The sequence below is a fragment of the Malaclemys terrapin genome, chromosome 22, assembly GCF_027887155.1.
Source record: "Malaclemys terrapin pileata isolate rMalTer1 chromosome 22, rMalTer1.hap1, whole genome shotgun sequence".
Classification (NCBI taxonomy): domain Eukaryota; kingdom Metazoa; phylum Chordata; order Testudines; family Emydidae; genus Malaclemys; species Malaclemys terrapin.
Genome location: NC_071526.1, coordinates 4,725,630 through 4,736,522, shown reverse-complemented (window position 1 = coordinate 4,736,522; position 10,893 = coordinate 4,725,630).

The following is a 10,893-nucleotide window of genomic DNA, read 5'->3' as shown; positions in this document are numbered from 1 at the left end:
CAGGACTCCTGGGTTCTTTCCTTGACTCGCTATGTGAGCTTGGGCAAGTCACTTTGGGCCAGATTTGTAAAGGTATTTAGGTGCCTAACTCCCATTGATGTCTATGGGAGTTAGGCGCATAAAACTTGCTCTTTAACTCTGTGCCTCAACTCTCTCCTGTGTAAAACCCAGGCAATAATGCTGAGCTGACTGGCAGGGCTACACACTGATTTAATGGACCAATGTTTGCAAAGAGCTCTGAGACTGTGGGCTAAAGGCTGCTATCGAAGTGCCACATATTGTTACTACAGTAATACTGTAATCACCTGGCGTGCGTGTGTGTGTGTGTGTGTGTGTGTCGCTGTCACCCTCTACTGCTTGGAATCTGTACTTCTAAGCTCTGTGTCAGACACCCTGTAATGCCAACGGCTGACAGGGATTCTTGGTTACCTCCAAGGGCAGGGCCGGTGCTTTTGGAGCGGGAGGATCTGGGTCTACCTCTGCCACCCCACATGGTCTTGGGGGAGGGGGCATGGTCAGCTGTGCAGTCCTACCTGGCCAGGCTTGTTTCATGCTGTTGGCACCTCCCTCCTGCTGGGGGTTGAGATGACAGGCAGGATGGGACTCCCTCGGCAACAACTGTTTAACTTCAAGTGGAGAGACGGCGACTTGGAGGTTGGGCTCCTAGAGCTGCGAGCATGGTTCAGGAAATGCCCCAAGCCATCTGAGCGGTCCCTGCTGGTGACCCCAACCATGTGACCCTGGGCTTAGACTTGCACGGAGCTGGTTCCAGTGAGCTGGGACTATTATTAGTATTGGGATAAAAGTAGCACCAAGCAAGATCAGGCCCCATTGTGCTAGGCGCTGTACAGATGTACAAAGAGAGACGGCCCTGGCGAGTTTACAGCCTAAATAGGCAAGGCAAAGGGTGGGAGGGAAACAGAGACACAGCAAGGGGAAGTGATTGACCTAAGGCCTCCCAGTAGGGCAGTGGCAGGACCAGAGTTCTGGTCGCCAGACTCCCAGTCCAGTGCTGAGCCACTAGGCCATGCTGCCTCCCTGACCCAGCCTCTGTGTCTTAAGTACAAGGAGATTGATGCAGCGCTGTAAGAGTAGCCCAGCACACTGGGAGCTCATCTCCTAGAGCATGGATGGCAGGTGTTGAGAAGCAGCGTGAGCTTGCGTCACAACTAGAGCCAAGAGGTTAACACTCTTGGCACAGGAGCTGTGGGAGCCTCTGTCCAGGTCTGCTCCACATGACCTGGCATGAACCCCCATGTAATCATAAAAAGAACAGGAGTACTTGTGGCACCTTACAGACTAACAAATTTATTAGAGCATAAGCTTTCGTGCGCTACAGCATATGCATCCAAAGAAGTGGGCTGTAGCCCACGAAAGCTTATGCTCTAATAAATGTGTTAGTCTCTAAGGTGCCACAAGTACTCCTGTTCTTTTTGTGGATACAGACTAACACGGCTGCTACTCTGAAACATGTAATCATAGAGACCTCAGGAGGTATCTAATCCAACCCGCTGCTCAAACCAGGACCAATCCCCAGACAGATTTTTGCCCTAGATCCCTAAATGGACCCCTCAAGGATTAAACTAACAACCCTAGGTTTAGCAGGCCAACGTGCAAACCACTGAGCTATCCTTCCCTCCCTTTATTGGGTGTGGTCTCCAGCCAGAACCATACATCAGCCCAGACGTCCTGAACTATCCAGCCTAGATCTAGAGACCAGGGCCGGCTCCAGGCACCAGCCCAGCAAGCAGGTGTTTGGGGCGGCCAACGGAGAGGGGCGGGTCCCTCACTCCCTCTTGGAGCGAAGGACCAGCCGCCAAATTGCCGCCGAAGAATGAAACGGCGGCGGTAGAGCTGCCGCAGATCGCGATCGTGGCTTTTTTTTTTAATTTTTGCTGCTTGGGGCGGCAAAAACCCTGGAGCCGGCCCTGCTAGAGACTCTGGGGATGGGTGCATTAGAGAGGCCATAGGTTAGACCTGCTCAAGCTCTCTGCAGGTTCCCACCCTCAGGGCCTTTCTCTAGGAGACGGAGGACGAGGGACGTATCCCTGCAGCTTCTCTTCCAGACTGTTCCTGGTGCCAGTTCCCCTTTGCAATTTCTCCTGCTCCTGGGCCCTGGGCCGCCCTTGCTGAGAGCTCCCCGCACTTTAGCAGCAGCTCCCCGGGTCTCTCCTTTTCCAGGGCACATCTCTGCAGCAACATCCTGCTGACTGGAACACGTGCGGGCAGCTGCCATTGCCGAGCTCTGAGAATGCAGCTGGGCACCGGCAAATCCCTGCAGATCTGGCCCTGCAGAAACACTTACCAAAAGGCGGATTCCTGTAAAAAGCCATTTACGGCAAGCCAGAGGCGCTGCTAACAGACCAGATAGGCCAGGCGACCGGAACACAGGAAGGTTCAGAGCCTGCGGTCCAGACTGCCGCGCTGGCTTCTCCAGGAGCAGAAGCCACTCTCTTCATGGTATTGATCACTGCACTGTGGAGCTCTAAGGCTTTCTCCACCTCCCCACAAATCAAAGCCACTTTGCATCTTTACCTGCAATTAGCAGAAGCAGACACTTAGTGCCCCAGCTCTAATCTCCTGCTCTGGGAGCCAAGCAGATGAATAGCACAGGTGGGAGTCGTTTAGGCTTTCAAGAACTCTCCTTCATTCCCAGCGTGGTGGGATGCTCTGAAGAGCTGGACCCTCAGAGGAGCTTACACTGGATGGGGATGGACACATTAGAAATCACTAGCGATCACTCCCATTGCCTTTGGTGGGAGCTGCAGGTTCTCACACAGCCCCACTCCGTCCCTGCAGCCTATCCTGCACTAAAGCCATCACAACTGGATTTGCCGTTAAAAACCATCCCTATGCGGGGAGACTTAGCCAGAGCCAAGCAGAACTGCCTCCAATAGCAAATCCAACCCATCCTTCCAGGGCGCGGGGGGGGCATATGCGTATCTGGGATTTCCTGTGCTTCGGCTTCATCATAGCATCTGGCTCACAAATATCAAGCCCCGCAGCAAGCACCATCCACCTTCCCCGTATCCCTAGGAGTCAGAGCACCACACACATCAGGTCCATCAAAGCACCCCATACGTCCAATTTACTGCCTGAGATTAACAAGCCAGGTAGGTTAGTTCTATGCTGTCGGCTGGACAGCATAGAGGCCACCCAGGGCGTCATGCGTCTCCATGATGTTCTGTCCTGAGCCACACCTGGCATGTTCTGAGGTAGGATGCCTATGAGGGCAGGTATCTGCTGATGCCGTCCAGCCATTATGTTTTAGGTCTTCTGGGGGGGTCTTTTCCATCATGTTTTCCTTGGGTCAAACTCGAAGATGATTCTCATGGGGCAGTCAGTAGGCATTCGGCACAGATGAACATGCCACCTTGGAGAAAATTGGGTGACCGTTTGAGAGAGTGGGACCTGTTTAGTTAGGAAAAGGACCTCTTCGTTCAACTTGAATTAACTACCATTGGATGTTTTCAATCATTCGGAGATGCTTCATCTGACTGGTGTCCAACTTCTTTTCAATCCGTGTTTCAGTCTCATAGGTCCGAATACTGACCACAAAAGCATTGTATAGCCTCAGCTTCATCTCTCTACTTATTAAGGACGCTCTTAATGAGGTGTTCCATTACTGATGATGCTTTTGCAGTGCAGGCTTCAAGTTCTTCCTTGATGCCACTCATGTTATCAACAACAGAGCCGAGGTAGGTGAAATCACTGACAATCTCGACTGGGTGGTCACTCACTGAGACGCTAGAGCCCGCAGCATGGTCAAAATTGCCAACTCGAAGACTAATTCTCAGGCCAACTTTCGCTGCTGAGCTTTCCAGGGCTTTCAGCGTCTCAACTAGCTCGTGCATTGATTCAGCACCTAGAGCTATGTCCTTGGCAGAACCAGCGTCATCAAGGTGTCTGCCTAAACTTCATTCACTTAGTGTCTGAAAAAGCATATAGTCTATGACAGCATGGAAGAGTTGTGGGGCAACCACACAACCTTGTCGAACACTCGACCTAATTCACTTTTCCCAGCTACAAGAACACAGCTTGAGGAGCAGAATGTTCTACAGAGCTTGTCAGGGAGGCCTGTGAGTTTCAAGACCAGGCAAAGCAATGCCCTGTCCACAGAGTCAAACACGTCCTTGAGATCCACAAAGACAATGTGAACGGGGTGCTTGAATTCTTGAACCTTCTCAAAAAGCTGGCGGACTGTGACGATTTGCTCCATCGTGGAATGGCTGGGAGCAAAGCCAACTTGTTGTGGTCTTCTTGATATTCGTGCCTTGGGCCAACAAGATAGAGGCAAATTTTTCCCCAGGACGGATACAGGGGTAATGCCACGATAGTTACGAGAATCCCATTTGCTACCTTTACAGTGCCGAAGCAGTAAAATAATGCCTTTTGCCAATAGGGTGGGACGGACCTGTTTCCCAGTCGATATTGAACAGTGTCTGCAACCCCAAAATAGCTGGTCCAGCACTTGTTATGCAGGAATTCCACAGATTTCTGCCACCATATTTCCCATAAGCGACTTTACAGTTCTGTGGATTTCATCAGTAGTGAATGGACCAGGATCACTTTGTGCAGAATGAGTCAACTCAGCAATGGGCTCTGTTGGTGGGACTGGCCTGCAAGGCAAGACGAAGCCCAGGACAGTCTGGAGCAGGGTGAAACTCTGCACTGGAGCAACTGTTAGTGGACGAGGCTCATGCTGCTGCTGCCTGGGCTGTACCTGTTCAGGGGGCTTTGGACTCCAGGGCCGTCAGATCAGCACTAAACTCACTGAATGTGGCTAGCTCATAAGAGCCTCCATGCTGGGTCAGAGCCTGGTCCACCTTGCCCAGCGGCCTGTAGCAGAGCCTCCTGGGGCGTAGACACCGTGACGTGATGCCCAAGAGAGGCCGGACTAGCCAGTCACAAGAATTAATCTCGGAGAGAGAGAGGGGCTAGTAATGCTGTTAGTAAAAGCATCTGTGCAGCTGGAAGCCGGGAGTTTCCACTTGTGCTAATGGGAGACACTAGACTGGGGGGAGGGGCAAACAGCCCCTCAGCGGTGAAGCCGGAGATGGCAAAGATCTCTCTGGTCAGTCGCTCCAGTGCAGAATTTCACCCTGCTCCAGACTCTCCTGGGTTTTGTCTTGCCTTGCAGACCAGTCCCACCAACAGAACCCATTGGCTCATTCCCACCCCTTTACTCCGCTTGCATCCCTTGGCCCACCTTTCCTCCCTAGTAACAGCCTGCAAACCGCCTGCTGTGGATACTCTCAGGCCAGGCCGTGTTCATCCCCGTGCAGACCAGGAGGCTGTGTGGAGCGAATGAGAGCAATGCGAGGCCCCCCACGTCCCGGCACTCGGAGCGTAAAATCAGCCCAGGCTTGGGGACACAAAGCCAGCGCCCTGCGTCTCAAACTGGATTCCCTGCCTCGGCCTTTCATGCCTTATGGCAGCATCTGTGGTTCTTGACTTCCTGCTAGCATCTATTATACCCTGCCAAGGGTTCCCAGGCTAGCCTGCTCTTAAAAAGCTAGCACCCTATCTCTAGCTCCTCTCCCATCCCTACATCTGTTAGCCAAATGGTGCCTTTTGGTGTCCCGGATGAACACTCAGCCGTTCTATAGCACTTTATACCTGCAGCACTCTGTACAAACATGCACGGATTAACCCTCACAACCCCCTTGCGAGGTGGATAATTGTTATTATCGCCATTGTTCAGATGGGGAAATTGAGGCCTAGCAACATGAAGTGACTTGACCAAGGTCACATAGGGAGTTCCTGGCAGAGCGCAGGTGAAAACTCAGGCCACGCTGACTCCTAGTGCCCTGTTCTCCCCAGAGCTCTCTGTAGCTAACTGCGAATGACACCTAGAGATGTGACACCTTTACCTAGCAAATGCAATGTGAAGAAGCCACATGGACATAGTGAAGTCCAAATAACCATTTTAACTCTGGGCCCAGCTATGGATACACAGAACTACACTGGTGGGGCTGGAGAGGGGCGGTCTGGTGACTTCTGAAACAGTGAGCACCACTAGAGGGCTCACAAACTGTTTAAAGGTACGACGCCCAATTCCTGGATACTGCCCGCATAAAAGACTCTCACAGCTCCGAACTCAGCAGTGTTCCTTTAAGGCCTCTCTGAAGGCTGAGACAAGCGGGCACAGGAGGCCCCTGAGAGATTGATCACCTGCCTGCCCTGCTCAGTAAATCGCAGCCAGTAATACAGGGAGTGACTTGCTCTGCGGAGCTTTCCTCTCTGCGCTAGAGACACTGCTTAAGAGCATTAACAGGCTCCAAGGGCAATTATTTACTAAGCGCTGTGTAATGATGTGTTCTCGTTTGATTTGATTGCTGTAAAAGGTAATAAGTGGATTGCCTCCCTATTACCCTCAATCAAGCCAGCGCAGTGACATCATGTACATTGCCCACTAATTGGTCTTAATCCACTTGTTTCAGTTTTGGTAGGTTTTGACGACTCAAGTGGGAGAGGGGGTGGGAGAGAAGGGCTCCAGGGCGAGGGGGGAGTTTACACTTGAAGGAATTTTTAATATTTAAGTCCCCTTGGGGGGAAGGGCAGCAGGAACAATTAGCGAGGCCCCAGGAAATGGGAAGCTAGCGCTCGCCCGGCAAGAAAAACCTGAAAGTGGCTCAGAGGCCAACACTGAGATTTTTTTTTGTCTGCAGGGGTGGATGCTGGTCTGGAGCTGGCCCCCAAAACTCAGGAGGAAAGCATGGGCGACAGCAGGGAATTTGAACTTCCCTGAGTCCAGACCCCACATGGCTGTTGTGGGGCCGGCTCTTCCAAAGGGCTGAGGGCCAGATTCTCAAGGGCTCACCACTCACAAGCAGGGTACGACTGTGAGGATCCGTGTGACTGTGAAGGGGTATCAATGCTGGGGTCTGTGTCTGTGTGGGTCTGCTGGGGTTTTTGCAGGTGGCTGTGCATCTCTGCATTTGTGTGGGTGTGGGTGCGCACGTGCATTGGGCAGTGGGGTGGAGGAAGCAGTGACCACCAACAAGAGGTGAATATCAGGTGGCACAAAGAATGGTCCCAAGCCAGAAGAGAGTGACAGTGCAACCCATAGGACAGAAGAGAGATGGAGACACCACGGCACTTTCTACTCCAGTGTCCCAAATATGAGGGAGGACAAGGACGAGAGTTCCTTACACTGTCAGGGATCATAGACGAACATGTCATCAAAAGCAATGCCTGACCCCCTGGGAAAGGAGAGGGACTGCATCACGTCATGGTGCAGCCCATAATAAGCACTGATGACAAATGGACCCAGGATAGCAAACCCCAAACAATGTATAGCCCCGCCTTTGGGGGGTCAGACACTCCTCGGACAGAGCCCGGAGGGGCCTGTCTGTTTCTTACACTTTGGCAACACTTGCAGAACTTGCCATGACAAAAATTGTCACTCAATGGGATTGAGGGCTTTGTGTGTGTGCGTGTACATCTGCATTTGGGTGGATGCGGCTAGACATCTGCATGAGTCTGTGAATGTATTTGCATGTGGCTGTGTGTGTCCCTGCTTTAGCGTGGGTTGTGTATGTGTGTGGGGGGAAGTGTGTGTATGTTTGGATAGCGGTGTGTCCGTCAGTGCGTTTGCATGTGTCTGTATGTCCCTGCTTTGTGTGTGCATTTGTATGCATCTATTTGCAAGTGACTGGATTTTGTAAGCCACACCTACTTCTCCCTAGCAGTGGAAGTGGTGGGCCATGGGGCTTTGTACCTGGGGCAGCAGACCAACAGCCCTGCTTCTCTGTAACTTGCATGTTTTCCTGCCCAGCCTGGGCAATTTACATCTGCTAGTGCAGTGCGCTCAGGACAGGGCTTCGGGGCCTGCAGTGCGGCTACACGGAGTTCTAAGGTGGAGACTGTCTTGCACACTTGCCATACACGTTACAGTTTGCTTTGTTTGTTTTTTAATTTTCCCACCCGGTACAATTAGTGCTTCGCTGCTCCTCCCACTGAGATGCAAAATGAAATGGTCACGAGCAATAAACCCACTTGGCAGTGGGCGGGGGAACAGTTAGCTATGAATTGTTAAAATGCCCACCAGAGCGATTAATTGCTAGAACTCCTAATGTATGTAGTGCTGCAAATGTGCCTTTTTTTCCAAACACACTCAGACCTGCTCCCTGCCCTGGAGGGCTTCACCTGAGACAAACAACTCAGAGACAAGGCAGGGCATGCGGGAAAGGTGAGGGAAGGACTGGGAAGTATTGTCGGTGAGGTAGGCAGGTTTCTTGGGAGAAACAGGATTTAAGGAGAGACATGAACCAGAGAAGGGAGGGCGATCTTGGGACATGAGATCAGGGGAATTGTCCCAGGCATGGGGTGACAGAAAGCACAGAAGCAAATTCAGCAAAGCAAATTCTTCAAGGGAAGCATGGTGCTTTGCTGACTCATGGGCAGAGCGGGACATGGAGGAGATTGGAGGAGGGATGATGGAGCGAACTGGAAGAAAGAGCCTGCAGGGAATGTGAGGAGGATGGGGAGGGCTGCCACAGACATAGGGTAGGCAAGTGAAAGGAGATGGGGAAGGCAGCATTCAAAGTTGGATCAGGGCAGAGGGCTGGGGAGTGCAAGAAGGTGGGGAGATAGGAGACATAGAGGGAAGCAGCAGCCTCTCTTACATTAGCAGATATACAAATTATTTGAGGGCCTGTCTCTAACCAAGATCACCTTTAAAAAAAATAGCATTCCTACAGGCATAGGAGCGACTTGCTCAAGGTTACACAGCAAGCCAGTGGCATGACTCGGCCTACACCCCAGGAATCCTGACTCCCAGGTCCCTGCCTTTACCACTAATGATCAGCACTGTAAAACAATCCCAACTCATGAGAGCCAACCTCGAAATGTGCTCCAGCGACAGCCTCATCCCGGGAAATTTGCTGAGTCGGATCCTCTTGTCGAGATTAATTACCCTCGTTATTCCTGGCCTTGTCATAACAGACTCTGCCTGTAAGAGAGTCGAGTGTCTAATGCCCCGTTCTTCAAACATCTCACTGCAGAATGAGCTCTGCACTCCGCCAGCCCGGCTTTCCATCCGACTCCTGTTCAGGGCTGATTTACAGATGGTAATTACTGCTCACTGCTAACGGAATAGCACCAGATCAATTATGCTTGACTCCGGGAAAGAGAACTTCAGCCTGGGAATCAACAGGTCAGAGAACAGGGAAAGGGCTGTGGTACTCACTGTGACATTCAGGAAACTATAACGACTGACCCTGGGCTACTGCACCCCAGGCGTTTGAGTGCCAGCATGACGTCGAACATCTGAGTTCTAGTTCCCTCCCCTGTGAAGGGAGTCGGCTGCTACAAAGTGCTAAGAACCAGCAGAGAGTCTCCCCTTTAGCACAGCAAATCATGGCAGTGGCTATTTCTTCCTGATGCCCAGATGAGAAGTGCTTTGTCACTGCTCTGGGGCTTGTTGTCTCGTGGGGCTTAGCGGGAAGCAGAATTCAACAAATCCAGAACAATGGGCCATGGTCCCGGATTGGGATGTCTCTCTTCATCGTAGAGGCCTGGTACTATTCTTTCCCAAGCCCTGCTGTGTAATGCTGTAGGTATGAGAGGGTTAAGACCATGTCTTTCTGATCATTCGGCAAGACTGCGTCTGTATTGGGTATTAGCTCCTGCCTTATTCTGGGCCAATCACACCAGCATTCAGACTCATTCCTGGCATTTTGTGAAGTTCTGGTGTTCTCCATATATCCTGAACTACATAGCACCCTGCAAGGACCCTGGGACTGCAATGAGATTACAGCTTCAGCTTCAAAGTCCTCTCTCCTTGAAATCACCGGATGTCGACCCCTCATAAGTAACCGGGCCAAACACGTCTTATACAGTTTGCAGGTGTGTGGCATTGCTAGTGACTACTTCACTTAGTTCTAATTTCTGAGGGGAGGCTGGGAAGCTGCTGAAAATGGCACTCATGTTTATCTGTATTATCCTGAGCCTCTGGAGAATCCGGGTGAGCAACAGGGCTCTTTGATAAGGTGTCAGCACCACCAGGGACTTCATTGTGCATAGTCTCCAGAGAGTCCCACTGTGGTGTCTGTCTCTGGAAAACTGGGATGCCTTTTGTTTTCTGTGTACTGCACCTTTAAATTTCTAAATAGTCTCCCTGTGTGTATAGACAGCAGCCATTTTATTCACCTAGTTGCTGAAGACTGTCAGGTGGGAGTCACACACACTGTGCTCACCCCTAGTGACTTTACTTACGTTCTTTCTTGTTGTTTTCTTAATATAAAATAAAAGCTATTTTCACCAAAAGTACCTGGCTGCTCTTTGGGGATGGAAAACTCTAGCAGCCAAAGGTAGGGCCTCATGGTGAGTGCAGGCGATTGGGAGCTAGGGCTTCTGTGTTCTTTCCCTGCTTCTGGTACTCATTTGGTATTTCTCTTTGGGCAAGTGTCTTATACTTCATTAACTGACTGTACAATGAGGATAATAATACCTAGTATGTTTTCTCCATAGCTCACAAAGGAAGTCACAATCATTAGCTCCATTTTACAGATGGGGAAACCGAGGGGCAGATAGGTGAATGATTTGCAACGTCACATGGCAGAACCAGGAATAGCACCCAGGTTTCCCGAGTCCCAGTGCAGTGCTGTATCCCTTGTGCCACACCTGTGAGATTTTGTTGGCATGTGCAAGGCTCTTTGTGTGAAATTATGCTCTATGTGGGTCAAACTGCATTCTCAGATACCTGGGTGTAATTACAGTGTGTGCCCATTAAAGGTAGTGGGGTTATACTGATGTCACCTCTTTCCCAGTCTATAGCAGGTGAGGGGACATCTCATCTCAGCTTTCCACTGCTGGAGTGATGTGGATAGAGCAGGGCAAATAAAGGATTTTCAGTTTGGGGGGGAGGGCAGAGGCCAAGCAGCAAAA